Below are 25,627 nucleotides of genomic sequence, written 5' to 3' on the forward strand. Positions count from 1 at the left end.
CGGCGATGCTGAACGCTCCCCCGATGATAAGAGAATGCATGATTCATTGTCGAACGGCCTCTGCCAGGAAATGGATAGATGAGACAAATCCTACAGGTTTGATGCTCTCTTTCATGTCCGTCAGGCTGTCTGGACAGAAAACCGTGTGATGGAAAGATTTTCTGTAGGATTTCTTATGTATTTATGTTGACTTTATCTTTTCGCCTGGATCCATACGTTGTCATATTATTGCACCGGCAGTACAGACGTTTTGGTTTTTTTTAATCTCCTCTCTATACTGTGGACTGTGTACACAGTTGTCATCTGAAAGCTAATCCACTACCTCTGTTTGCTCTAGGAATCTATTTCCCCTCTGATCCCTCGAGCACAGCTGCAGCCTGAGCATCTAGGGTATAATACACACAATTGGCTGGAAGCCTCAGAACAACGCCATTATGCTCTCCCTCTCCCTCTTTGGCACCGATGGCTAGTAATTATTGCTCTCCTGCTGTAGCTTTGAATCCATTTGATGGAAAGGGTAAGAGTAGGGAGTGGGAGGTGGACTTCCTGTCTCAGCAGTGTGACTGAATCAACTTGCAAACTCTGGCAGATTATTCCTTCTCAAACCTACACTTGGCTTCAATTGCAAAGACGATTTTTCTTTCCTTGATTACGGTATCACAGCTGCCTAATGGCGTTTTCATAATTACGTCGATGATGAGTTGTCGTTGTCAGGGCAATCGAGGAAGAAGTATTTCCAGCCAGGCTTTCGAAAAGTAGTTTGTCTGCCTTGTGTGTCGGGACGGGAAAGTATTTTTTCTCTCCGATGTAAATGGACGTCGTATTTCAATGGACGGATTACGAGACAACGTGCCAACGGGCTCGGTCCACACCTGCTGCATAGGAACAAGACACCGAGACGGAAAGAGACACAACACGATGACAAAAAGTGTCTTTCAGTAACAGTTTGCATCTGTTTGAAGTCTTTTCTAGTCATTTTGCTTTCTTTGTAGTTGTTGTCTTTTTGTATTTGTTTATTATTCTCAAAGTTTAAACATTTTGAGTCTCTGTGTGGTTGTTTTGAGTCTCTTTAGAGTTGTTTTGCATTGGTTTAGGTGTCTGTAGTTGTTTTGATATTCTTAGGTCGTTGTGAGTCTCTTTTCAGTCACTTTGAGTGTCTTCGCAGTCATTCTGCATCAGTTTACAGTTGGTTTTGTCCTTTTTTAAGTCATTGTGAATTTCTTTTGGTAGTTTATATAAGTCTCTATTGATCATTCTGACTCTCAGTGTTGACGTTTTGTGTCTAGTTATTTTGAGTCACATTAGAGTTATTTTTGTAATTATTTATCATTCTAATAGTTTTATCATTTTAAGTCTCGTTGCAGTCATTTTAAGTATCTTTGTAGTTGTCCTGAGTCTATTTGCAGTGATTTTCAGTCTCCTTGTGGTCATTTTGAGTCTTTTCTGTAGTTGTCCTGAGTCTCTTTGTAGTCACTTGTTGTCTCACTGTAGTCTTGTTGTGTCTTTTTGTAGTCATTTTGAGTCTCTTTGTAGTTGTGCTGAGTCTCTGTAGTCCTTTTGTCTCTTTGTAGTCACTTGAAGTCTCTTTGTAGTCACTTGGAGTCCCTTTGTAGTCTGTTTTATGTCTTTTTGTTGTCATTTTGAGTCTCTTTGTAGTTGTGCTGAGTCTCTGTAGTCATTTTGAGTCGTTTGGTATTCATTTGGCACCTCTTTGTTGTCATTTGATTGACTTTCCAACAAGTAATATTAACAACCTCCTTCATACATGTGCTCTTCAGACCAGGTGCTCCTTGTAACCTCGTACCTCTCCGTTGAACACAATCAGCTTCTCACCTCCTGCTGCACTCCCATTGAATTTGCAAGATGGGGTATATTAAAGCAGAATTTATTTTAACATTAACTCCGCAGTGAGAACTGAAGCTAAAACTGACGCTAATACTCCCAGACGTTCATATTTCATTCGTTGTTTGCAGACCGAATCATTTTGTGCTGGAGAGAAAGCTGTGATTTAATGAAAACACGGCAGCATCAGCTCTCAAACATTCATGTGATGAATAATACACAAGAACAGTCTAATCTGTTACATCTTCTCCCCAGTCATTATTCTCTATTGTCGGAGGAAAGCATTTATCTGAAGGCTTGTCTGTCCTCCCCAGATGCCTCCGTCTTCTCTCCAACAGCTTGTATTTCAGCAGAGCACGGAGCGATGGAGTCTCGCAGGTCCTCATTGACACTTTGATCAACAGACCATGCGCTGTTTTGATTTCCCTTTGATTTGACGGTCTGGGTGCACCGTTTTCCCTCCCCAGAAGCACACCTTGCTTGCTGACACGAGCCGCGCATTGGTGTTTCCAGGCTGTCGTCCTCAGCTGATGGCTGGCAGAGTTGTCCAAATGCAGCTGAAGTTGTCATTTTTAGTTTTCAAATACTAGTTTCTGATTTATGACCGGCGTTGAAAGCTCAGACCTGCCAGACTGTGATGTGTGAACCGTACTGTGTCATTCTGTCAGCAGCCCAGACACACACACAGCGGGACGTGGCAGAAATAATGCTTCAAACTAATTGTTGGTTTGTTCAGCCGGGGGTGGATTTTTACTCTTTTCAACCAATATTTACCTAAAAAATGTCTGAAATATGAATTTTCTGGCCCTGCTATGAATGTTATGTATCTTATATTGTGTTGTTAGGAACAGGAATGTGTGTTCTGTATTTACATAGTCAGATGTAAATGCTTGAATCCGTAAAGAAACAATGATTTCCTTTAATTTTCTGTCTGGTGTGGACACAAGTTGCTCGTTGGACCTGGTTCTTGTTGCACAAAGTGTTGTTTTTTAGTGATCCTTATGCTTTTTAAACTTGTTTCTCCCCCTTTGGATAGCTTTGTCTCGTGCTGCTACTACAAGTGTTGTGTAAAGTAGCCAGAAGTCATATTTAAGTAAAAGTAAACGCGTTGCATTAAAATATTACTTTAGTAAATTTGACACCTGTACGAGTTCTTCAATTTGTTTTGCCCAAACTGAGCCAAAGTAAATTCAGATGGTGTTCTTTTGAAAGGTTATAAGCTGAATTTTTTATTTTTTTTGCCCGAAGCTGTCAGAAGCTCTGCAAGAAGCTTCTGGCATTAATCTATAGGAGTTTGAACACACTTAATTATTTACTTATTTTTCTTCGCTGATTTTTTTTAAAATGCAAAAACAAGCCTGCAGATGACCTGTAACTGCCCCATCATATATCTATCCTGTAGTCTTATATGTTCAAATTAGATAACTATGTCACTGAAAATGAACACTTAGCAGAAAATGGAAATACTCAAGTAAATGTCAAGTACTTTAGTGTAGTACTTGTAAATGTACTTAGCCTCATTCCATCACTGCTTCTACTGTCAACAGAATTTTAACTATAAGAACAATATATGGGCTTTTCAGTATACAGTATTTTCGGTATGGTGATGTTCATGGTCTCAGTTGAGACCCCTTCGTACCAGTGAAGGGAAAGTTAAAGCTACAGCACACGAGAAGTCGACTGGTCTGCACAGAGACCTGACTTCAACCCCATCAGACTCCTTTCTGATGAGCTGAAACACAAACTGTGAGCCAAACATCAATGTCCGACATTATTAATGCTCTTACAGATTTCAGATGCCAGGTTCCCAAAATCTTGTGGAGAGACTTCCCAGAAAACTGGACGCTGTTCCTGCAGAATATTAAAGCCAATAGCGTTTGAATTGGATGCTTTAAAATGACATACGGCTGTAATGGTGGAAGGTCCACATACTTTTGGCCACGTTTCATTTCTGTTTCTTATCGTTCAAATCAAACGCTGCACTCACGCATTCACAGTGGCCAAGAAAAATGGAAAACTCCACTGTGGTCTGGATTAAAGGAGAGTTTGTCTGTCTCATATATTTTCTATGGGCTTTATGTGTAACCATAAACCACCTTTATCCAAATTGAAAACTCTGCCCGTGATCTCGCTCCACTTGTCATTTCATATCTGGCTTCCATTCTTTCTTTTCTTCTGCCTCCTGATGTCACACTTTGTTTCCTGTCCTTAACCGGCTCACCCTTCGCTCCGCAGAGCCCTCGCCTGCCAGGCCCGGTAGTTGTTGCAGACTGCATTTTTTTTTCTCTCGAGTCTTTTTCAAGTAAATTAATTAGGCATGTTTTCGCCCCGGCCGGGCAGGAATCCTTCGGCGGCTCGCGTCCCTTGCTGGGGAACAGTGGAAGGTCAAGTCATTCACCCCGGGCTATCGAGCAGCTGGCCTGTTGCTTGATAGGAGGACGAGTGCTGCCAGAGAGAGCGAGAGAGAGAGCTGAGCTCCTGGCAGTCAGAGCTACCACCTCCCCAGTGCTCGCCTCTGTTGCAATCAAAGCAGGTCATTATTTTCAATTATATCGGGCAACTTTACAGCAATTAATCATCAGAGCAAACGTGTCTTCACACAGATCTTATCCATCAGTCTGTAGCAGCAGGTGTGACACAATACAATCAAGTGTGACGCTCTAGTTAAGTTAGGCGGAAACGCTTCGACACTGAGGTTTCTTTAAGAAACAATACAGATGATGTCAGAGTTCGTTCTCAAACTTTTAGAGGAGCGATGTGCTGTCGTACATTTTTGCTCAGAATGTAAAAATAGCTTCTGCAGAAGAAAAGAACAGGGCTGCAACTATATTGATTAATCCGCTGATTACTTTCACAATAAATCGACTCATCGTTTAATCTGAAAATGTCAAACAAATGAAGTGATAATCCATTTTTTAGTCGGACCTATTCCTCTTAAGTCTGCACCAACAGAAGCTACTCTCTCCCACAGAAAACACTGCTCCTCAAACGCCTCGTCAGTAAATGTTTCACACGGATCCCACTCCTCGTGCCAGAACATGAAGTTTATTCACTTTATTTTTCTTTTCTTTACTTTTCAATCTTGTTGATCCTCAGTTATTCTCTTTTTTTTCTTCTGGTGTTCAGTTCAGGGTCTTCAGTGCTTAACGTCCACGCTACAACAAATGTCCTTTTGTATTTGCCTGTGCACATAAATTCTGTATCGTGTGCACTTCGACTCCTTTTTTTGAAATCCACATCATTACTGATACGCAGGGAGCTTTGACATTGAGTCAGAAGAGCTCGATTAAAAGGTGGTGATTTCGATAACGCATCGCGGCTGTCGAGGTTATTTGGTTCGTCTTTGTCAGAGTCCACCGCTCCGTACCCAGTTGCTTATCTTCTGTCTTAGGAGACGAGAAGTTTTAATGAGTTATTTTATTGCCCGCTTCAAGGAAGTATCCCCCTGCTGGCAATCTCACCTTTAATATTTTCAAATCAGCCTCACACAAAAGGAATACTCCACGGGTGTGAGCCACGTATCTGGAGTACTTTCACTTCTATAATTAGCTCCTAAATCAGCTTGTGATCTGAGCTGATTCGTCCCATCTTCAAAGCTCCAGACAAAGTCATTGACTTTTAAATTTAAGGCTATGGATCTGTTTTGACTCTTTCGCCTTCGGGACTGCAGACAGAAAACACGGTTGCCAGATTTGCTTTCAGATCCTCACTTGCTTCCCCGACGCTTTTGTTTCTCTGCTGCATTATTTTTGAAGTGAAACAACCAGACACATGCGGTATATCACGGCGAGGCTGGCTTGTGTTTGTTGCGCTACTCGGAGGGGGATGTGTCAGGTAGAATATGGGTACCAGCGCCAATAAAAGGAGATCCAATTACAGTGTATATATCAGCTCCTCGGCTTCAGGATCCATTGTTGCACACTTTTTATTCGTCTCTCTACAGTGCTGGGGAACACCGCGCATACGTCGAACGCCTCTTCAGCGTGGCGTATGTCCGTAAAGTCTCTGTATTAAAATTTCCCCAGCGGCGCCACCGTCCCCACCTGTCAGAGCTTTTTAACCCGTAACCGTCCATTCTTCTCCTGGCCCGGTTAGAAAGGCAGCCCCGCCGAGCTCCACTTCTATCTCGGCGCCACCATGCTCCGCCGGCCCTATCAGGAAACCCAAGGGCATGGCTAACACGGCATAGAGACTGGGGCAGTGACAAATTCACAACAAAGCTTTTTACTGTGAGGAATGAAACTACCATGGAGGTTGAAGGAATGAGAGGCGAGCGGGGGAGCGAGGGAGGAAAGAGAAGGAGACCTGGTGTGATGAAAGGACATGTGGCCCGCTGTGACAAATGTTCCCCCGACTTCCGATTCATCACGGTCTAGAGACTGTGAGAGCGACACGCAGCAGCTCCAGATGAACCAGTGCAGTTGTGGATAATACAGATGAATTCTGGTCATATTCCTCTTTGCTTTCATTTATTTATTCGAGGCACAAATTCAAACACTTCCAGGTCACAAGGAGGCTGTTTTACCCTCGATCGCTCTTAACCACGGAGCCCATGAGTCACACCGGAGGAACCGAGCTTCATCTTAATGCCGCCGTGGAATAAAAAGAGATGTTTTTCACCATTTGGAGTCACACATGTTTCTCATTCAGGCAGAGGAGCAAAAACTGCTGAACCGCACAGTGTGGTGGCTTACTGCTCATCGAAGGAGCTTTAATGGAGCACACAGCCGTAACACCAGAGCGGTTTGCATCTAATTAAGAGGCAGGTTGTGTATCGTCTTTGTTTACGCTCGTCCGAACACCGTTTTTTTCATCACAGACGTTAAACAATCTAGAGGATTGTGATATGAGCAAAATGCTTTATCCTTTATTCTTAAGTGAACTCCCATTAGCTTCCACAAAGTGGTTGCTTTGTCTTCCCGGGTTGTTTTTTTAACAACATAGCATGAGTGCAGCATCAATAAGACCAAAAAGAAGAAGTGTAATCCAAGAATAACAAATGAAAAAGCTCTACACGTAACTCCAGCAATTTTAGGTCTTGGGGGGAACTACTGCACATGTGAGAACAGTAGTATAAAGCCTTTGTGGCTCCAGAGGAAGCTGCATGTCATCTGATAAATATCCACTGGTGTTTTCACTCAGTGGCTAAGTTGCATTGTGGGTAATGTAGGCACCTAGTTTTGAAAAGGAAGAAGAACGTGTGGAATAAAAAAAAGGCGATATCTCTGTTTCTACGTCGACTTTGATTATTTGTTTTGTAAACGGTTCAACAGCAGTGGACTGCTTTTAAAAAAACCTGCCGCCTTCATTACCCACAATGCAATTTAGTCACTGAGCTTTATACCGTTTTTCTCACATATGCAGTAGTTCTCTCCACGACCTGTAAACACACTTTAATGTGTAAAATTGGGGGTGTTACCCTTTAAATACAGAACCTCATGTTCATCACTGGAAACCCAACGTTCCCTCTTGACATCTGAGAAGATCGCCGGGTATGTTCAGGTTGTCCAGCTGCCCCAAAACATGTGTCGTCAACCTGAGTAAGAAAAGCAGATTGCAGGCGTAAAAAGTAATGTTGAGGTACTCACACTGGAATGTTTCCAATTTATACTTGCTCTTCTTCTGCTCTGCTGCATTTATGTAACAGCTAGTTATTTGTAATTCAACATACGATCCTTGACATGAATGTCGGAGCAGCATTTACACAAAGTACTGACAAGAATGATAACTCCAAGCAAGCCGACAGCAGCGAGACGGAGGTCAACCAGACCTCAGATTTTAAATGACAAGTAGGTAATAACTCTTATTCAGCACTGTTAATAAGTTTACTTTTCACTGTTAAACTTTGAATACCTTTTTCTAAGAAATCTTCCAAATCTCACTTTCAGAGACTCCTTCACCAAGGCCGTAATCTGTTCCTTACGCGGACAAATCAGCACAAATAATAGTCTTTTTCTAGGGGAAGGGGTAACAGCACTACTGGTGTCACTGAGTCTAAAAAGATTTAATACTTATAACAAGAATGACACCTCAAGTTACCTGCAGTTTTCTGAAACTTTGTCGTGTTGGTGAGATGGAAAATGATTATCGAGAAATGAGTCAAACCTATTTAACTTGCTTGCAATTATATCAATGATTATTACTAATATTTTAATTGATTTTTTTTAAACGAGCTCTTATGGGGGATCGACTCACTTCAGAGCTCCAGCCCCAAGTGGCCATTCGAGGAACTGCACGACGTCCATCTTGTTGCGCTTAGTCGTACTTCGCCGGATATTTTGGTGAAAGTACGAAACTAGTCACTCTACACATGCAGTAATATTGTAAAGTAACTTATTACTTTCAAATGGAATTAACTACTTATATGTTATACATTACATTTTGGAAGTAACTTGCCCAACGCTGATATTTTCTTTACATCATAGCCATTAAAGCTGCTGTCTTTTTGGCGCCCTCCTGTGATGTAACAGCATCAGCAAACATCCAGTTGGAGGTTTGCTGATGTGACATAAATCTCTAAGAAATGCAAAGTCAAGAATCATTAAAAAAAGGTGAAAACACATATATTCACTCTGATAGCTCCCCTCTTCACCCCCGCTAACACTGTCTGCTTGTAGACTACACAGTAGCTCCTCAACGCTGCGATTAAGAAAAGTCATGTGTTATTAATAAAACAGTCATATAAAAATGAATCCTCTCCATCCATAACAATCTGTCCTTTTAAAGATCACCTCCTCGTGGCTTCAGCACGCACCGTCTTCTGCAAAGTCCATTGTTCTGGTATTTCTCTCTCTGGGTTCCCCTCCTCTCGGTGAAAGGAGTCCTGGGTTTGGCTGTGAAACGCACCGTTGGAGCTGTCCATTAAGTGGTGCTGAAATCTATTTCAGCACTCTCAGGCTTTCTGATGGTGGCTGGATCAGTGTCGGGAGCTGTCCCTCCGCCGGGCGCTCAGACGCGTTACAGTGCGCCTGGCCTTTTAGCGGGGGCCTTGAACGTGTTAGCAGGCGCCGTTCGGGAGTGTGCTATTAGCAGCGAGTGTTAGGCCCCTTGAAGAAGTGCTACGATGCCGAATCACTCAATTGTCATCTTCTGAAAGAGGAGGTGAGATCCTAGTATTTGTCACAGTTACTTTGAATGCTTAAAAAAAAAGAAAGAAATCTTCTTGGCTTTGGATATGTGCTGCATACTAAGTCACGTATCTCTTCCCATCTCTGATATTTTCAGATATTCTTTAATTGGCTTGAAGATGATTTCACACAGCTATTCACAGTCGGCTCAGATTTTTTTGAAGCACATTATGCGATGCAGAAACACAAAGCACTGACTTAGAGCGAGATCCTGAACAAACCCTATTTAATGCACGAAGCAACAGCTGTTGTCATGACAACGGAGCCTTTCCAAAAAACACACGACGATGTCCGCGCGACACCTGTTGAGAATGTGTCATTAGCATTTATTCGATCGGGGTGGGAAAAAAAAACAGGATTGAGAAGTGAGAGAAGGAACAAAATGTGAATACAAATGTAGAGAATTCAAACCTCGTGCAGCTTCTGAGTGCTACAGCACAAACTTCAGCTTGTTTATACCCAGAAGTACCACAAATGCATGTTAAAAAAAAAAAGACGGGACTATTTGAAGACCCTATTTGAAAGCTTCTGTCTCTATTTTCTCGGCTCAGTCTCCAGCAGGGAGGACTTACTGTACACACACAGTATGCTAATAAGCCCAAAAAAAAAGCTGAAAACTCATTCAGCAGCACAGACGTGCTCATCAGCGCCGGCGCTGCAAAAAAACGCAGGCTCGGTTGTGGAATCTGGCTCTGTTGACATTTCACGGCTGAGTGGTGTGAAGGCTGATGAGTCACACCTGGCGTAAAGCGCTGTAAGGGGAGGAGAGAGGAGAAACTGCATCCCCATGCATCCCCCGTCTCTGTCAGGGTGATGGGTCCGAGCTGTATTTATGTGAGGACCTCACAGAGAGTATTCGCGGGGAGGGGAGTAGATGGAAAAGCAATTACTTTTTTCCCAATATCCCGATGCTCGCCGTCATGTGTCGGACAAATAAGAGCAGAAAAATCGGGGCGAGCAGTCCTGCGACGCAGCGCCGGCTGGGAAGCAGAGTCTCAGAGTGTGAATCTCGGACCTTTTGGTCTCGCCTCTGTGTCAACGCCGGAGTTATCACTTATCCATCCTCGACCTCTCTCCGGGGGCGATACTGGTCTCATTTTGTGAGCGAGCTTCTTCCATCACACACAATATGAGACTCGTCCGCATCAAAAATGTGCGTTAGGAGAAGCGGCCCGCGAGGAAACGGATGCCTCCTTAAAGTATTTAATCAAAACGAGTCACGGCGTGTTACAGCACAGCGCTGAACAACTTTTGTTTTTGAAACATCCCATTACACTTGTTCCCCCGGCTGTTCCCTGGCGCTGGGGGCTTGCTGCATTGAAGGGTTTGATATAGGAATTAATGTAACGCTGATAGATGGTTTTGGCCATATGCTATGACAGAATATGTTCTGGGAGAGCGGTGCTGGCTATAACTCAGAAAATACTTTTTTTTTTTGGATCCCATTCTCTTCACAAATGGGTGTACTGGGACACATTTTATGGCTGTGGCTGTGTGCATGCATAAGCTAAAAAAAGTAGAGTGTATTTTTATGCATGCAGGCGCAGACAATGGAGGAAAAAGAACCACAATATACTGCAGTTGTTTTAAATAAACATATATTTAAGCTTCTTGAAGTCTTTTCTCAGAGCGCGCTGCTCTGCGCGGCTCTACCTCGCAGCGTTTTCTGACTTCTAACAATCAAAAAACACTCCAGATTTCCACGTAATGTGCCTGATCCCACCCGTACCCGGTGGTGTTAACGGGGATTTAACGCTTTAGTTCTCCAAATATCTCAATTAAAAAAAAAAGCCGTGCGGCCTGAGCACTCCAGGAAACAACTGTTTGCTTCGCGTACACTAAAAAAAAAAAAAAAAGCCTCAGACAGACTTGGCTTTGCTTTGTGCTTCCTGAAATTAAACGGTGGTAAAGCAAACAGAATTTGAATTCAATCCGAGCGAGTGCTTTTCTTCCCTTTTCCTTTATCCTTTTTCTGCTCATCCTTTCAATTTGAATGTATCAGTTCCTTTCTCAGAGCTTCCACTTGATTGCCTTCCTCGATTCCTATGTTTTTTTTTATAGCCGTATGGAGGGTTTTCTAAAAGGCTGCACATAAAGTAGTTATAAAGTATCAGCGACTCTTCTGGGTCGCTTAATCCACCTCTTCCCTGCGCTGGAGCAACCTATAACTGTCACTCTACATTCACGGGGTTAATTGGAGAGGCCTCTTTAACGAGAGCAAATTATATTTATCTACGTAATCATCACCCGGTGGCCTTGAGCTTGTTTCCAGTAATCACAGAACTACAATCAGTGCCAAAACAATGCTTTAAGATTATGGCATGTATTGATTACACTGAGGTTTTTAATTAGGCACAAGCACTACTAGTTCATTGGGTTGGCAGCTAGCTCGGCATTAGCGGTGAAGTGATGAAGCAGGAGCGAGTGGATATTGCTCCATCTGTTCGGGCAGGTTGGCACCGTCAGCCGGTTAATTCCTGACTTTCCAGGAATGTGTATTTAAACAGAGCCGCCCTCCCGAGAGCATTCATCACCGCCGTCTCTTGTCCATTTGTCAACATCAAGAGACACGAGGTTTGTACAGCCGCTCCGCGACACGGCCACAATAAGGTGGTTATTGTGTTCTGGGCTGCCGCGGTCCGACCACACAGCATCCGTCATCAGCCAATAGGGCTTTGGCCCAGAGTGGCCGTCATTGTTTTGGGGCTGATTGATTGGCTGTTGAGAAGTCGTTTCGGTTTCATAAATCATCCGCGAGATGGTAAACACGGGCCGAGTTTTTGTCAGAGGAGGCTGCTAATATAGTTTGGAGCCACAAGTGGACGGTGCTGTGAGCGCCGGGTGGGTTTTCATCCTTTCTCATACGTCAAAAACGGAAACACAACCGTCAGGTGTAATGGCTTCACCTGGCAAAAGTCCAAACGCAGAGATGTCTCCAAGGAAATCACTACAGATCAATTGGTAATAGAACAAAACCCTTTTCATTGGTTTTAGCCACTATATTGGTGTGTCTTGAGGAATATTGGTCTGTCTTTTGATTTGTTGGTCCGGAGTGTAAACCCACCATGATGCCACCCATTGGTTTGTAGACTAGAGTTTGGCATTATGGCCGTCACCATCTGGATTTTTTGGAGCCAGAAGTGACCAGGTGAGGCTGGGGACCACCCAGGGATACACGTTGTGTCCTCAAACATACCTGCTTTATTGTTTATCTTCCTCTAAATGGGACCACAACATCACGCTGTATTGAAGAAGACTTAAGTAGGGTCATTTTTTCATAAGCTTACATACAATTGGACTTCTTTTTGAAACCTGGTTCTGCACTGGCTTCACTTTTCAAACCAGGAGCTTTATCCATATTTTATACACTATGGTCAGGACAACACCTATTAAATGGATCGCTTTGGATCTATTTACAGCACAATTAACAAATTACGAGCTAGCACGTTAAATCTGATGGTGAATTTGGTAAACATATACCTGCTAAACATCTACTTATTAGCATTGTCATTGTGAAAATGGTAGCATGCTGAGGTTAGCATGTCGCTCAAAGCACCACTGTGCATCCTCACAGAGTTGCTAGCATGGCTGCAGACTCTTGTTTTAAAGGTCCAGTGTGTGGGATTTAGCAACATCTAGCGGTGTGGTTGCAGAATGTGACCAACTGAGTATTCCTCGCTTCAGCCTCCCAATACTGTGGCCACTAAAAATGAAAATAAAAGTGTAAAAGGCCCTCTCTAGAGCCAGTGTTTGGTTTGTCCTACCTCTGGAGATATTAAAGGCTCTTTTCTAGTAACAAAAACCCAACAATTCTTGGTTTCAGGCAATTATACACACATGGAAACATAATTATGAATATTTTACTGCATTTCCACCCGAAACTCCTCAATAAATCCTACACACTGGACTTTTAAGCTGCCGTGGAAAAACAAAGATGTCGCTCCAATTCAGCCCTCACTTTTCTCGAGTAGAAAAACTAGTTATGCGTTTATTGATACAGCTCGCTTTGCATTTGCAACACAGAGAAACCATTTCATCGGGGACTGTCAACAAAGGTTGATGCAAATGCGGAGAAATTGGAATCTCCGGCAGGTTGAGTGGAAGCAAATTACAAACAAACGAACAAAATAATATCTCACCCGAGCGTGTCCGACGGTGGATTTACTTCCCTTTCTGAAGGACGAGCCTCCTCCTGCCCGTCGTGCTCTGCTGGTCACATGAAGCAACGCCGCAGACGTTCACGTGGGATTTCAGGGTAATTGACTTCACCGAGCCTCCACCTGATTTTAATTAACCGTGCGGCACATTCGTTTGCAGACTTGCAATGGAAAGAGTCAGACCGGAGACTAAGGTAATAATTAACATTAAGTACATCTCAGAAGAAATCAAAGGAAGTCATTTCCTCGCAGTGTTTAAACGGGATTGTACAACATGTTTTGTAGATGTAATTAATTGGACAAGCTCCAAGTTTGGTTCTTATCGCCCGACGTAAGACAACATGAGAGGCTCTTTTTGCTGCAGTAAACTGGATACTCTAATTATTCTCCGGTCTCAAAGATTTCGTTAAAACCTCAGACTGACTGAACTTCATTTAAAGCAGTTTGCGCTTCAGTCCTAACGAGTTCCACTTCCCCTACCGGAGCCGCTTCATCCCCTGCTTCATAACTTTCAACAGCCGCTCATGTCTTCAACATAATTCAAACACTCTCAGTGTTATTACTTCTGCAGCTCCTCTATGTGGTATTACATTTAATCTGGTTACATTACATCGAGGCCACTTAGTGTTTCAGTGTTACTAATGCATCAGTAGCAGCAGAGGATCACTGTTCTGTTTCTTACCACGGTGAGACAGTCACGCAGTGTAGAAATCGTTCCCGGCGGTAAAGCGTTGCAGAGTGCCCTCTTAGATGCCCCTGTGGTGATGAAACATGATAGATCGCCCTCCATGGTGCCGGTCCAGTGGTGAAAACGTGGTGAAGTGCCCTCTAGGGTGAAATGTATCTGGACTTTCTGCACGCTGGTGTTCCACCGCATGCAGCTGCAGCCCCTTTTATGATTGTTGCCCCTGCCCCTCAAACACCCTGAGTCCACCCCTGTTGGATTTGGTCTTAAAGGGGAAGGAAACTGAACAAAACGCTGAGAATTAACTTAAACAAATGCTTAAGCTGCTCTGTTGTGTTTTCCACAGAATGCAGAGTGTCTTTAGCCATGTGTATGGTAATGTGATGAGGATATACCACTATATAACAAATAAACTATGGCTGAAAATGATGGACTAACAGCTAGTTTGCTTGCATTTAGGTTATTTTTGGATAATATTGGATTTCTGCTTGCTTTTTCCTATGCGCCAAAAGCTAACCTTCTTATCTTCTTCTTATTTTCCCATGAATTAATCTAATAAATGTTGGAGAAGACATACAATGCTCATTTTCAGGTTCATCATTTTATTTTGGGTTACTACCAGAACAGGTTTACATGCTCTAATGCTCAAAAAACACATCAGTTTTCTCATATTGTCTGTTTTAGCTCCTGTCTCTTTAAGACCCTCCTCCTGAATACCCAGTCTGCTCTGATTGGTCCGCTCACACACGCCCGAGCCAGAACCGCTGAGGAGCGGCTGTGCTAAATCAATTCTTGCTGCGAGGCATAAATCATGCAAATATGAGTGACCTGGTGATGTCACAGAGTCACAGAGTTGAAGGCGGGACTACCGACGATGCGTTTGAGGAGCCGTGTTTTCTGTGGGAGAGAGGAGCTTCTGTTGACCTTTAAACTTTGAAGACCTTTTACGTGCACGAGAACATAAAACCACAGTGGAGGAAAGGAAACGATGCTGCACAAACTGAAGTAAATGTAACATCCAGCCAATTTCCTCTTCTCCTTCTGTCGATGGATGCTAATTGTTCTCTCTAAATGCTGCAGAATAAAAACATAAAACACATCCTGCCAGCATGCTGCTTTAATTTCTACTTCTCCCGCTTTAACAGCAGCATCGTCTCCGACAGATGAAGCCAAACCAGACTCTGATTTGATGAATTGGAGCATCATCTTGAATTAAACATGAATAAACTGTGATAATCGTTGATATTTTTTATTTGAGGAATGAATACGGCACGAGTCTATCTCCCTCATCAGTTCAGCATTAAACTTTCAGCACTTAATTTCTCTGTGCATTTTTAATTGATGCTCGCTCTGCAGCACATGATGTAGCCCCTCCACCCCCCTCCCTCTCTCTCTCTCTCTCTCTCCGGCGTGTGCGCACTGAATGGCTCACGCAGAGTCCCGCATCAAGCGTTTAAAGAAGAGATGCGCGCCTCTCTCTCTCTCTCTCTCTCTCTCTCTCTCTCTGCTGTCTCCTCCTCCTCCTCCTCTCTTTCGCCTCCACTGACAATCTTTCGCCTTCTCTCCTCCTGAGCGGCGCGTCCTTCCTCTCCACCACTTGTTATTTCACACCTTGGCCGCTGCAAACGCATCCTGTGTGCGCCGTGAATACACCGTCTCCTTCTCCTTCTCGTGCCCAGCCGGCTCTCTGCTGCACCGGTGCATCTTTTTCTGTAATTGGCTTTTTTTAAATTTTTTGGTTGTTGTTGGCTGGTTGTTCCTCCTCCACCTCCCGCCGGGGAAACAACAGTTTCTCCCAGCTGAAAGAGGAATCATGACCACGGCGAAGGAAGGCAATGCACCGTCGAAAACGGCTCAGCAGCAAGAACAGGTACCGACCCGCTTTTTTCTCTCCCCTCCTCTCACTTCTCGCATTTTAATCTGAATATCAACCTGTGTCGCCCTCACGCTGAATTACCATCTGCATGCAGCGCTGCGGTGACTTTTCCTGATGCTGTGACGGAGAGAGAGAGAGAAAAAAACCCAATTTGGTGTCGCCTGCGCTTGTAATAAACGTTTTGCACTCGGAGTCAGTTGGAAGTGGTGGCCGGTTGCTGTGCCGCCAGTCCATCACGACCGGAACCCCTCCACAGCCCAGATCTCGGGGGGTTGTGATCTCCCTCCATTATAACGCAGTGATCGTTATTCAGCGACTTTACGCACGACGAGCAGTTTTGCGTTTTCCCCCCCAGTCCGTCCCTGCGCGCTTCACCTTGCGAGGTGAGGAGGACGGAAAAATTAGCCCCAACTTGGATCAAGATTAAGGCCCGAGTGTTCATTTAAATCATCAAGTCTCCCTCCTGCTGTGATTCAAATGCCTTTTTAAAAGCGTCTGACCTCTCCAGGAGAAAGAGGCTCCCCTGTTGAAGTGTCTCCCCAGGCTGAGGGGCTGGAAACACTGTTGCATGTCAGTGTTGCTGCAGGGTGGCTCTGCTGTTCTCCATCAGTCAGCGGGGTGATGATGTTGCTGTTGACCCACCTCCACAGAGGTGCAAGAGCCTAAATGACGGAGGAACAATGAAAATGGACCTCTCATTTATTCCCGTGCAGTGGTATCGTCTGGTTTTTACAGCGGTTCTCCTCATCTCACAGCCGAGAGATGCACAATTTGAGCGATAATGACATTTGATTTTGTGGATTGGATGAAAATGAAGTGTAACTTTGCAAACTCTTGGAAATGGCACTCGATATATTAATGTACGACGTCGTAGCCAGCATCACCACGAGGAAAATGCCCGTTCTGACTGCGTTAATGTACAGTAGCGACGGTTTTCAGTGTGTCATAATATACAGGTGACATTAGGCAAAGCAGTTTTTTCCCCGTTGCATCCGGCAGCAGATCAGCCCGACCTCGGATCAGATTGTGCGTCCGTCAAGGCCTGAAAACGTGCGACTGGGTGTTCATTGAAATCCTCGTGTCACGCTCGAGCTGTCTACATCTAATTAAAATGCCTGTAAAGCGTCAGACCCTCTCCAGAGAAGCTCCTGTTGAACCGTCTCCCTGTTGCATGCCAGTGTTGGTGCAGGGTGGCTCTGCTCTGTGTTTCTTTTTTGCAGTCGGTGGGTGATGATGGAGCGTCTGTTGACCCACCTCCACAGAGGTACACGAGCTGAGCTTAATGTAGAAGCCTCATCTTACAGCTGAGAGACAGAAAATGTGTATTGATGACCTTTTATTTTGGAAACGGCACCTGTGATATTAACGTACCGATGTCGTACCTGCATCAACATACACAAAAACATGCTGGTACTGACCGTAGTGACAGTTTTCAACGTGCCGTAACATGCAGGTGACTTCACACGCGGGAAATAAGCAGCAAATTAGCCCAACTTGAACCCGATTGTGCGGTTTTAAAGGTCTGAATGAGCGACCGAGTGTTCATTTGAATCACCGTGTCACGCTCGAGCCGTCTACATCTAATTAAAATGCCTTTAAAGCGTCTGACCTCTCCAGAAAAGCTCCCTTTGAACCGACGTCTCCCCTGTTGCATTTCCAGCGTGGCGCAGGGCGGCTCTGCTCGCTGATTATTCCTGCAGCCCTCCATCAGTCAGCGAGGTGATGATGGAGCGTCTGTTGACCCACCTCCACAGAGGTACGCTGGACTAAATGATGAAGTTCAATTTGGAGTATTCAAATTTCATTTTTTGCTCTGTCAATGTGCTGCTTTTAATTACAATTCAAACATTAACACAGTTTTCTGTTGAAAGACAAATGAAGGGTTCCTTCAGGCTCTGAGCATCCTTGAAAGTTTGTGGATTGAATGAAAAATTAATTCAAATCATGAAACTTTTGGCACATTTCATATTAAAAAAATTGGCAATGAAGGACCCACAGCATTATACCCGAGTACTGGTTTTGTTCCCGGCATCATCGAGAGGAAGATGCTCTGATTGATTCTGTTAAAGGTGCAGTGTGCCGTTTTTAGGATAGATCATTTTATTTGGAAAAGAAAGAACTCTCTTTGTTTTCAAACTGACGACACAGTTGTATAAAATTTCACTTTGTTTACATGTGGCGGACCCTGCCACCTCTAGCTTCAAACAGTGTTCTGCAGACCTCGTTTTCCTCTGTACAGCTTGTTTATTCACTTGTGGGAAGTAAATATTCTCGATATGAAAATTCTGAGTTTGAATTTCTTCTCCAAAATGACATAATGCCTCTTTAAAATGACAACATAAAGGACTCTGAAGCCTTTATCATGTTTATCTCATCTTCAGACCTTGAACTTCACCAGACAAAGACCTTGAAAGCCTCGTCTCTCTGCTCCCGCCTCCGTCCTCCTGTTACGTCCGGTCCGCCGCTCGCCGTCGCGCGCAGGAATAAGCTTTTATATTTGTCAGTTTTTCTCCTTGTTTCGAGCCGGTCGATCAACACCAGCTCTAACTCTAGACGGCATCTGTCACTGCCAGCCTCCACCTGTGCTCGCACCTGTCTAAAGATGACGGAAAAGGTGAGAGGGACACTCGGCTCGATCCTGCCAAGCAGACAATCTTCCCCCGCTGTGATTCAGCTGCAGACTGTCAGTCACGCCCTCGGAGGCAGCCGAAGGTCCGCCGGTCCCTCCCGCCTCATTCTGCACACACATGACTGGCTGCTGTATGTGGATACAAGACTCAGTGTAAACAGCTGATGGACTTTGATGATCTATGGATTGTGTGAATATATTCTTTTCTTTCTCCTCAGTGACAGAAAACTGAATATCTTTGGGTTGTGGGCAAAACAAGACATTTGAGAAATGTCATCTTGGGCATCGGGGAAACACTGATTGCTATTTTTCACCATTTCCTGACATCTTTTGAGTCCAAACAAGTGATCTGTTAATTGAGAAATAATAGAAAATGAAAATAATCTTTTGTTGATCCTTTTTTGTCATTCCTCACGCAAAACTGGCAACAAGTTTTCTCAAATGTGAGGATTTGCTGCTTTCTTTCTGTTGTGTTCTTTCTAAATGGTATATCTTTGGGTTGTGACCATTGGTTGGAGTAAACAGGCAATTTGAAGCAACAAAATGTAACTTCCTGGAGAAAATTAGTTGATTGCTGAGCCTCCTCCCCTCAGAACGCTTTGGGTTGGCAGCTCGGGTCGGACGCCAAACCCAAAGCGCCGCTGATCTGGAGATGAAACTCAATAATCAACCATCTTTCTCCTGGAAGTTACATTTAGTTGCTTCAAAGAGTCACCTTGAGCTGTGATGGACACTCTGTAGATAGAAATACCAGTGAATCAGTTCCAACTTACCAATTAATCATAACGAAAAGTGCCTGTCTTGATTTCAAAGATCTCACGGTGACGTCTTCTGAGTCCTTGCTTTGCCTGAACCATTTTATTAAACTGTATTTGAGAAGCTGGATAATTGGTTTGAATGATGCACTTCTACAGTTAGTCAATAAATAATTTCAGCATTATACTGAGAAAGAAAAAAAATAACCAACACAGAATAACCACTAATTATAAATATTTTCCTGCAGCACTAATATTACATCTTCTGATACAAATACGGCTTCAACTTAATAGCTTGCAGTTTGATGAATCCTTGGTCGAGGGTATTAGCTGCACTCTGTATTTGTAATCTTAATTGAATCACTTGAATTTGAAAACTAAAAGTGAAATTTATAGTTGCCACCTGCAGAAACTGACCTTTTTTTTGTAATTACTGACTAGATTGGAGAGCCGGTGATGCTGGAACACCAGTAAATAGTAAATGGTGGCTGTCAGTGGATTTTCCTGAGGCGTGAAGCTCCAGCAAAGTGAAAAATTGCTTTAAGCACATTAGGTTGTAAAATCAGCAATGTAACACTGTTACACATGCGTGCACACGGGCACCGTGTTACATCTGGTGTGTGCAGACACACACAAACATACACGAGCGCTGTGATTACGTGAGGTCCTGCTGTGGCCTCCTGATTGATGGTCTGCTGGCAGGGCTTATGGTCCAGGGACAGAGGACACAGATAGAGGGCAGCTCAGCAGAGATAGCAACAACAGCAACAGCCCTCCAGTAATCAACTAGACCCAGCAGAGAAAGAGAGAGTCACACCACTAACCCTCATTACTGCAACAGGCTGGAGGTTCTGAAGATGTGAGAGGTCGAGTCGGGGGAAGGTGCAGTGATGCACTTACAGAGGTGAGACGCTTTGGACTAATTAAAAGTCTCGCAGCACTTCTTAGTTCTCAGAATACATTTATCTTTGACTCATTATAAGAAACGTGTTGTAACGGAGAGGTGTGTGATTAGGAACCTGTAGGTGTGCTGCTCAAATTAAATTCAGGTGCTGGATACGGACACACAAATGACAAATGAAACTTGAAGGTATTAAATGTAACATTTACACATACAATATTTTAAAACCAACACATCCTCGCCAAAACGACACAAGGACGTACCCAAAACGGTATGACTGCTGCAGTGTACCAGCACCGGGTGTACCGTGCAGTTTGGTTAGGTGTAAGCACTAAAACTATTGTGTTAGGTTTAGGGACTAAAACTACTGTGTTAGGTTTAAGACTCAAACTACTGTGTTAGGTTTAGGGACTAAAACTACTGTGTTAGGTTTAGGGACTAAAACTACTGTGTTAGGTTTAGGACTAAAACTACTTGGTTAGGTTTAAGACTAAAACTACTGTGTTAGGTTTAGGGACTAAAACTACTGTGTTAGGTTTAGGACTAAAACTACTGTGTTAGGTTTAGGACTAAAACTACTTGGTTAGGTTTAAGACTAAAACTACTGTGTTAGGTTTAGGACTGAAACTACTGTGTTAGGTTTAAGACTAAAACTACTGTGTTAGGTTTAGGACTAAAACTACTGTGTTAGGTTTAGGACTAAAACTACTGTGTTAGGTTTAGGACTAAAACTACTGTGTTAGGTTTAAGACTAAAACTACTGTGTTAGGTTTAAGACTAAAACTACTGTGTTAGGTTTAGGGACTAAAACTACTGTGTTAGGTTTAGGACTAAAACTACTGTGTTAGGTTTAGGACTAAAACTACTGTGTTAGGTTTAGGACTAAAACTACTTGGTTAGGTTTAAGACTAAAACTACTGTGTTAGCTTTAAGACTAAAACTACTGTGTTAGCTTTAAGACTAAAACTACTGTGTTAGCTTTAAGACTAAAACTATTGTGTTAGGTTTAAGACTAAAACTACTGTGTTAGCTTTAAGACTAAAACTATTGTGTTATGTTTAGGGACTAAAACTACTGTGTTAGGATTAGGACTAAAACTACTGTGTTATGTTTAGGGACTAAAACCACTGTGTTAGCTTTAAGACTAAAACTATTGTGTTATGTTTAGGGACTAAAACTACTGTGTTAGGATTAGGACTAAAACTACTGTGTTATGTTTAGGGACTAAAACTACTGTGTTATGTTTAGGGACTAAAACTACTGTGTTATGTTTAGGGACTAAAACTACTGTGTTAGGTTTAAGACTAAAACTACTGTGTTAGGTTTAAGACTAAAACTACTGTGTTAGGTTTAGGTACTTAAACTAATTTGTTATCTTTAGGCTCAAACTACTTGGTTAGGTTCAGGAGAACATTGCTGTTTGGGTAAAATCTCTATGCTACTTCTGTAATGTCAGTTGTCGTGACATAACTTTACTATGTAAGAAAGTTAAAATAACTCACCGTTGGCTTCTGTTTCCACGCTGTGCACGGACAGCGGTCTCCTGAGGTGGTCCTGTGGTTGTTGAACCCAAACATCCGGTAGAGGTCGCTGCCTAACAAGATGCATAATCATGGGTCATAATAAAATAATTTCAAAGTTGACCTTTACGATAGTTTGTCTGATGAGGACGGGCTGCTGCTACTTACATTATCCCAAATGTGTCCAACAATGTTCAAACCCAGAGATGATACATCAGAGAGTGAGGAGGGAGCTCGGCAAACGTGACTGAACATAACGTGAACATCGCTGCCTCAGTCATGTCAGGTATATTTTCATGGACAATAGTGGTTGTCTAACAATGAAGACAACAACTCCCACAGTCCCACGCTGCTTCACAATGTCATCAAACTACATCTTCTATTTTGATTGTTTTGATTCAGAGCAGCAGAAATTACATATTGTGCATTTAAATAGCTTTAATTCTGTGCCTCTTGTGTCATTCAGTAAACATTTGTGTGCTGCGAGCAGTTTAACGATGTCACATTACATATTGGAATTTTTCAAGTCGTATACATCTCAGTTACTCCTCACAGCCATCCGTAGCCCAGTGCAGCTTTCAAGCAGGATCACAGCACCCGACATTTAATGGGGAAGACTTCAGTGGAGACGCCTCCGCCAATAATCGACCTTTTTTACTGCTTTTTCCACATTCTGTGCGACTCGGAGGAACCTTTAGTGGGTGATGCATGCTAAAGGGAGAGACTGTGAGAGCCGAGCTGAATGGCAAAGTCTGCCCTGTTAAAGTCCGTCTCGTACGTGCCGAGCAGTAAAGGACTCTGGACGGGGAGAGGGATTCAAAGCCAAAACCTCAGATCAGGCCATCAAGGCAGCTTGAGACGGAGCTGAGCGGAGCAGCCTGCGGGTGTTCCTGAGCAGAATAGACACCGGAAGAAAGTATTGATCATGGACAAGGTATAGCATCAGTGGGAGGGTATCTTACTCGCTTTGTAGTTTTTTGTGATACATGAATATGCTGGGGCTGCAGAGGTTTGAGCTCTATTAGACTCTTAGATGGCAGAGGATCAAGTGTCATTATATGTCCAGAAAAAGCACCTGGCTGTCTGAATCCTCACCGATCCAACAGTGGAGTTAAAACCGACGAGGACTACAGTATAGAGGAGTTTGCTGTTCAGAATTAAGGAGCAAAATGGTATAAAATCCCTTAAAAAGTCAAAAAACTGCAGCGTTTTTATTCATTTCCACCTTATTTGTACTCATGTTTCTTCTAAGATATGATACCTACTCAGTAACCTCAGTGTCCTACAAATATTAAGCGAGGTTTTCTGAGGATGCGCGCTTGTCAAATATTTATAAAATGTTGTTTATTTGAAACGGTGCCTCGTCTGGTTCGAGCTGATAAATTCAAGCATAAAATTTGAAGAGGCTCACTTCAAAGTTAAACCCCCCCCCCAAAAAAAACACTGACAAGAAGAAGTCAGGTGGCAACACGCTCTTGTAAGATCGTGAAAAGTTTAAACATTGTGGAATTGATTGTACTTGACATGAACATTTCAGTGTGTTTGTGTGTGTGTGTGTAATCCCAAGCTGAGAAAACAAGTGTGGTTTTAATCAGCCGTGTTTTGTTTCATTCACCTCGCCGTGGTAGAGCTGCTGCCTCAGTGGCCTGCTGATGAATAGCTCAAGTGATAAGTGCTTAAACAGATGTTAATTAAAGTAGCAACTTGCACGCAAAACACAGTGGGATGACGAAGCATCATCTGCACGGCACCTGCTCTGGATTTTATGTTTTTGCATGAACTCGCCGGCCGTATCTGCAAATACAACATCGCCCTTTGGTTTCCTGTTCCCAAACTCATATATTTTCAGGCCCCTTATCTGTTGTTCCAGAAGTGCGGCTGTTCAGCAACTTGCCTAATGTCGTTAATGTGGACTCGTCTCCTTTGCACAAGCCAATTCGCTGGTAATGCAATAAGTGGTTTCGTTGTAAAAGAGACCAAATCGTGTTGCCAAATGAAGGTCACCTGTTGGTCAGCCAGGAAGTCCCTTAACAGCGTAGTCACAGATTAGACTGCAGCGAATGAAGCATGTGAAGGCTCAGTCACACATTTAAAATCTGGCTGCAGAATCACTTGTTTCATTGGGATGACTGTGTCAATTTTGGAGACCATAATCACACGATGGCCATTTTCCTCTGATGTAACGCTCAAACGCTGCCGTGTTAAAGGTCGGAAGTCACATAAACGAAGGCTATCTGACAAATTGTTATCATTTCCCCACTTCTTGATTGATCATGGAGGGACGTCGTGGCACATTTCAAGGCAAAACAACATATTTCACATATTTCAAGCTAACGTTAGCGTTCAACTGCTTCCTAGTTAACATCCAAGTTGAAATAAATATGCCCAAGATGTGTGTTGATAGTTTAGGATTAATTTGTGTCTTTCCTATCGAGATCACGTGTTAGACTATAAAAACAGTGATGTCAGCTTGGGAGGGGTTGAATGCTAACGCTAGCTTTTATCTAATGGAAGCAAAAATGTTGTTGTCAGACTTCCTGTATTTCTACAAACGACCTGGAGCACAGCTGAATGAAATTTGAGCCTCCTAACTTGAACATGATGCTAGAAGAAAATGGCTGCCGTGTAAATATGGTCTATAGCATCCGTATTGGCAGTTCATAGCACTTTAGCACAGCTGAGGAGTCCAAAACATAGGTGGTTGATGTGTTAGCTAACAGCTATTTTTAACCTTCCATTTTTATTTTAACCTCCTCTGTTCGAGAATTAACAACTCCATAAAAGAGGACTGGATTGCTCGCAGTTATGAGACGGTGTTGATGTTGCTAGCTCTGAGATTTTTTCCCATTGTTTCATTCTATAAATAACTTGTTACTGAATTAAATAATGTACAGTAGTGAGGGCAGAATGCTTGTAGGAGTAAAATGGCTGAATGCAGAGAAACGACAAAGAAGCTAATGAAGTAATAATGACTGACTAGCTCCACAATGTTCCTTGTTTGTTAGCGGTTAGCTCAGCAGGCACAGCAGGTGTCCGTCCCGCCATGCAGAGTTTCTCCCTAAGGTCTGAGTAGGAGACTGGACCACCTGCTGCTCCCTCAGTGTGAGAAATCTTGCGTAACAATGTAAGCAAAATGCAGAAAATGTAAAGGGCAAAAAAACAGAAACTTTCCTCTGCTCCCAGGAGGCACTTTTACATATGTATGAGGTTATGGAACTCATCTCTGCATCTTCTCTGCATAATCTGAATTTCTGGTTCTCGTTGCCAGGTTCTGCTACCTTGCTACCAGGGGTACTCAAACTTTTTACCCTCGGAGGGCTAAAACTTTAACTTAATGTTGGGCCGTGGGCCAAAAGCAAGCACCTATTGTACTGTAATGTATCACAGTGTTAAGATGCCAAATGTACAAGTTCCCTTAATTGACTGACTTCCTGTACAAAGTGTCACCGCTCTCGTGCCTCGGATTATGAAAAATAGTTAATAAATAGGGATCCTACATATTTAAAGGGCAGCTGGACCTCAGAAACAAAACAAAACAGCATAAACCTGATATTTTTTACATTTATTTGTACTTGTTTTTTACTAGAAACAACTTTTCTCAAAATTCTGACTTCAAACTCTGAATAAAAGACAGGAGAAAAACTCAAAATTCAGATTTTAAACTCAGATTTCTGACTTTAAACCTGGTGGAACATGGTGTCTGGTCGTCCACCGTCATCATGCGCACTTTAGACCTTCTTCTTTTTTCCCTCTGACTGTGTTGTACCTTTCTTAATAAAAGTGATAAGCTGCGTGGAAAAGTCGGTCTGGAAAAGCAAAGAAGCAACGAGATGATTCACTTTTCAAACGCAAATAGATAATAGGCCAATTCCTGCTGTTTGCAGAGTGCCCTTGACTGATAAGAGGGAATGGAAGATTGATTTAAAGGAGAACTGGATGCCCCTCATGTTTTCACCATAGTTCATCTTGAGGGCAATTATGAACAATTGAGTCGTGATGTTGACGTCTGAAGTGGAGATTAGAGGCGAGATTGCCAGGCGGCCACCGCGGCGATTCATCATGATTGTTGTCATGATTTAAATGTTCTTGTGCCGAAATGGCTTATTACGCGTGGGAGGCAGTCGCTTTAATAAAG

General features: G+C 43.1%; 1 protein-coding gene across 1 annotated transcript in view; it reads left to right on the forward strand.

The window, feature by feature from the left end:
- LOC141014223 (A-type potassium channel modulatory protein DPP6-like) overlaps positions 1-25,627 on the forward strand; it is a 224,719-nt gene that overhangs the window by 112,733 nt on the left and 86,359 nt on the right. The gene's annotated exons all lie outside the window — the stretch shown is intronic.

This window comes from Pagrus major, chromosome 19 (assembly GCF_040436345.1).
Source record: "Pagrus major chromosome 19, Pma_NU_1.0".
In the NCBI taxonomy this organism is placed as follows: Eukaryota; Metazoa; Chordata; class Actinopteri; order Spariformes; family Sparidae; genus Pagrus; species Pagrus major.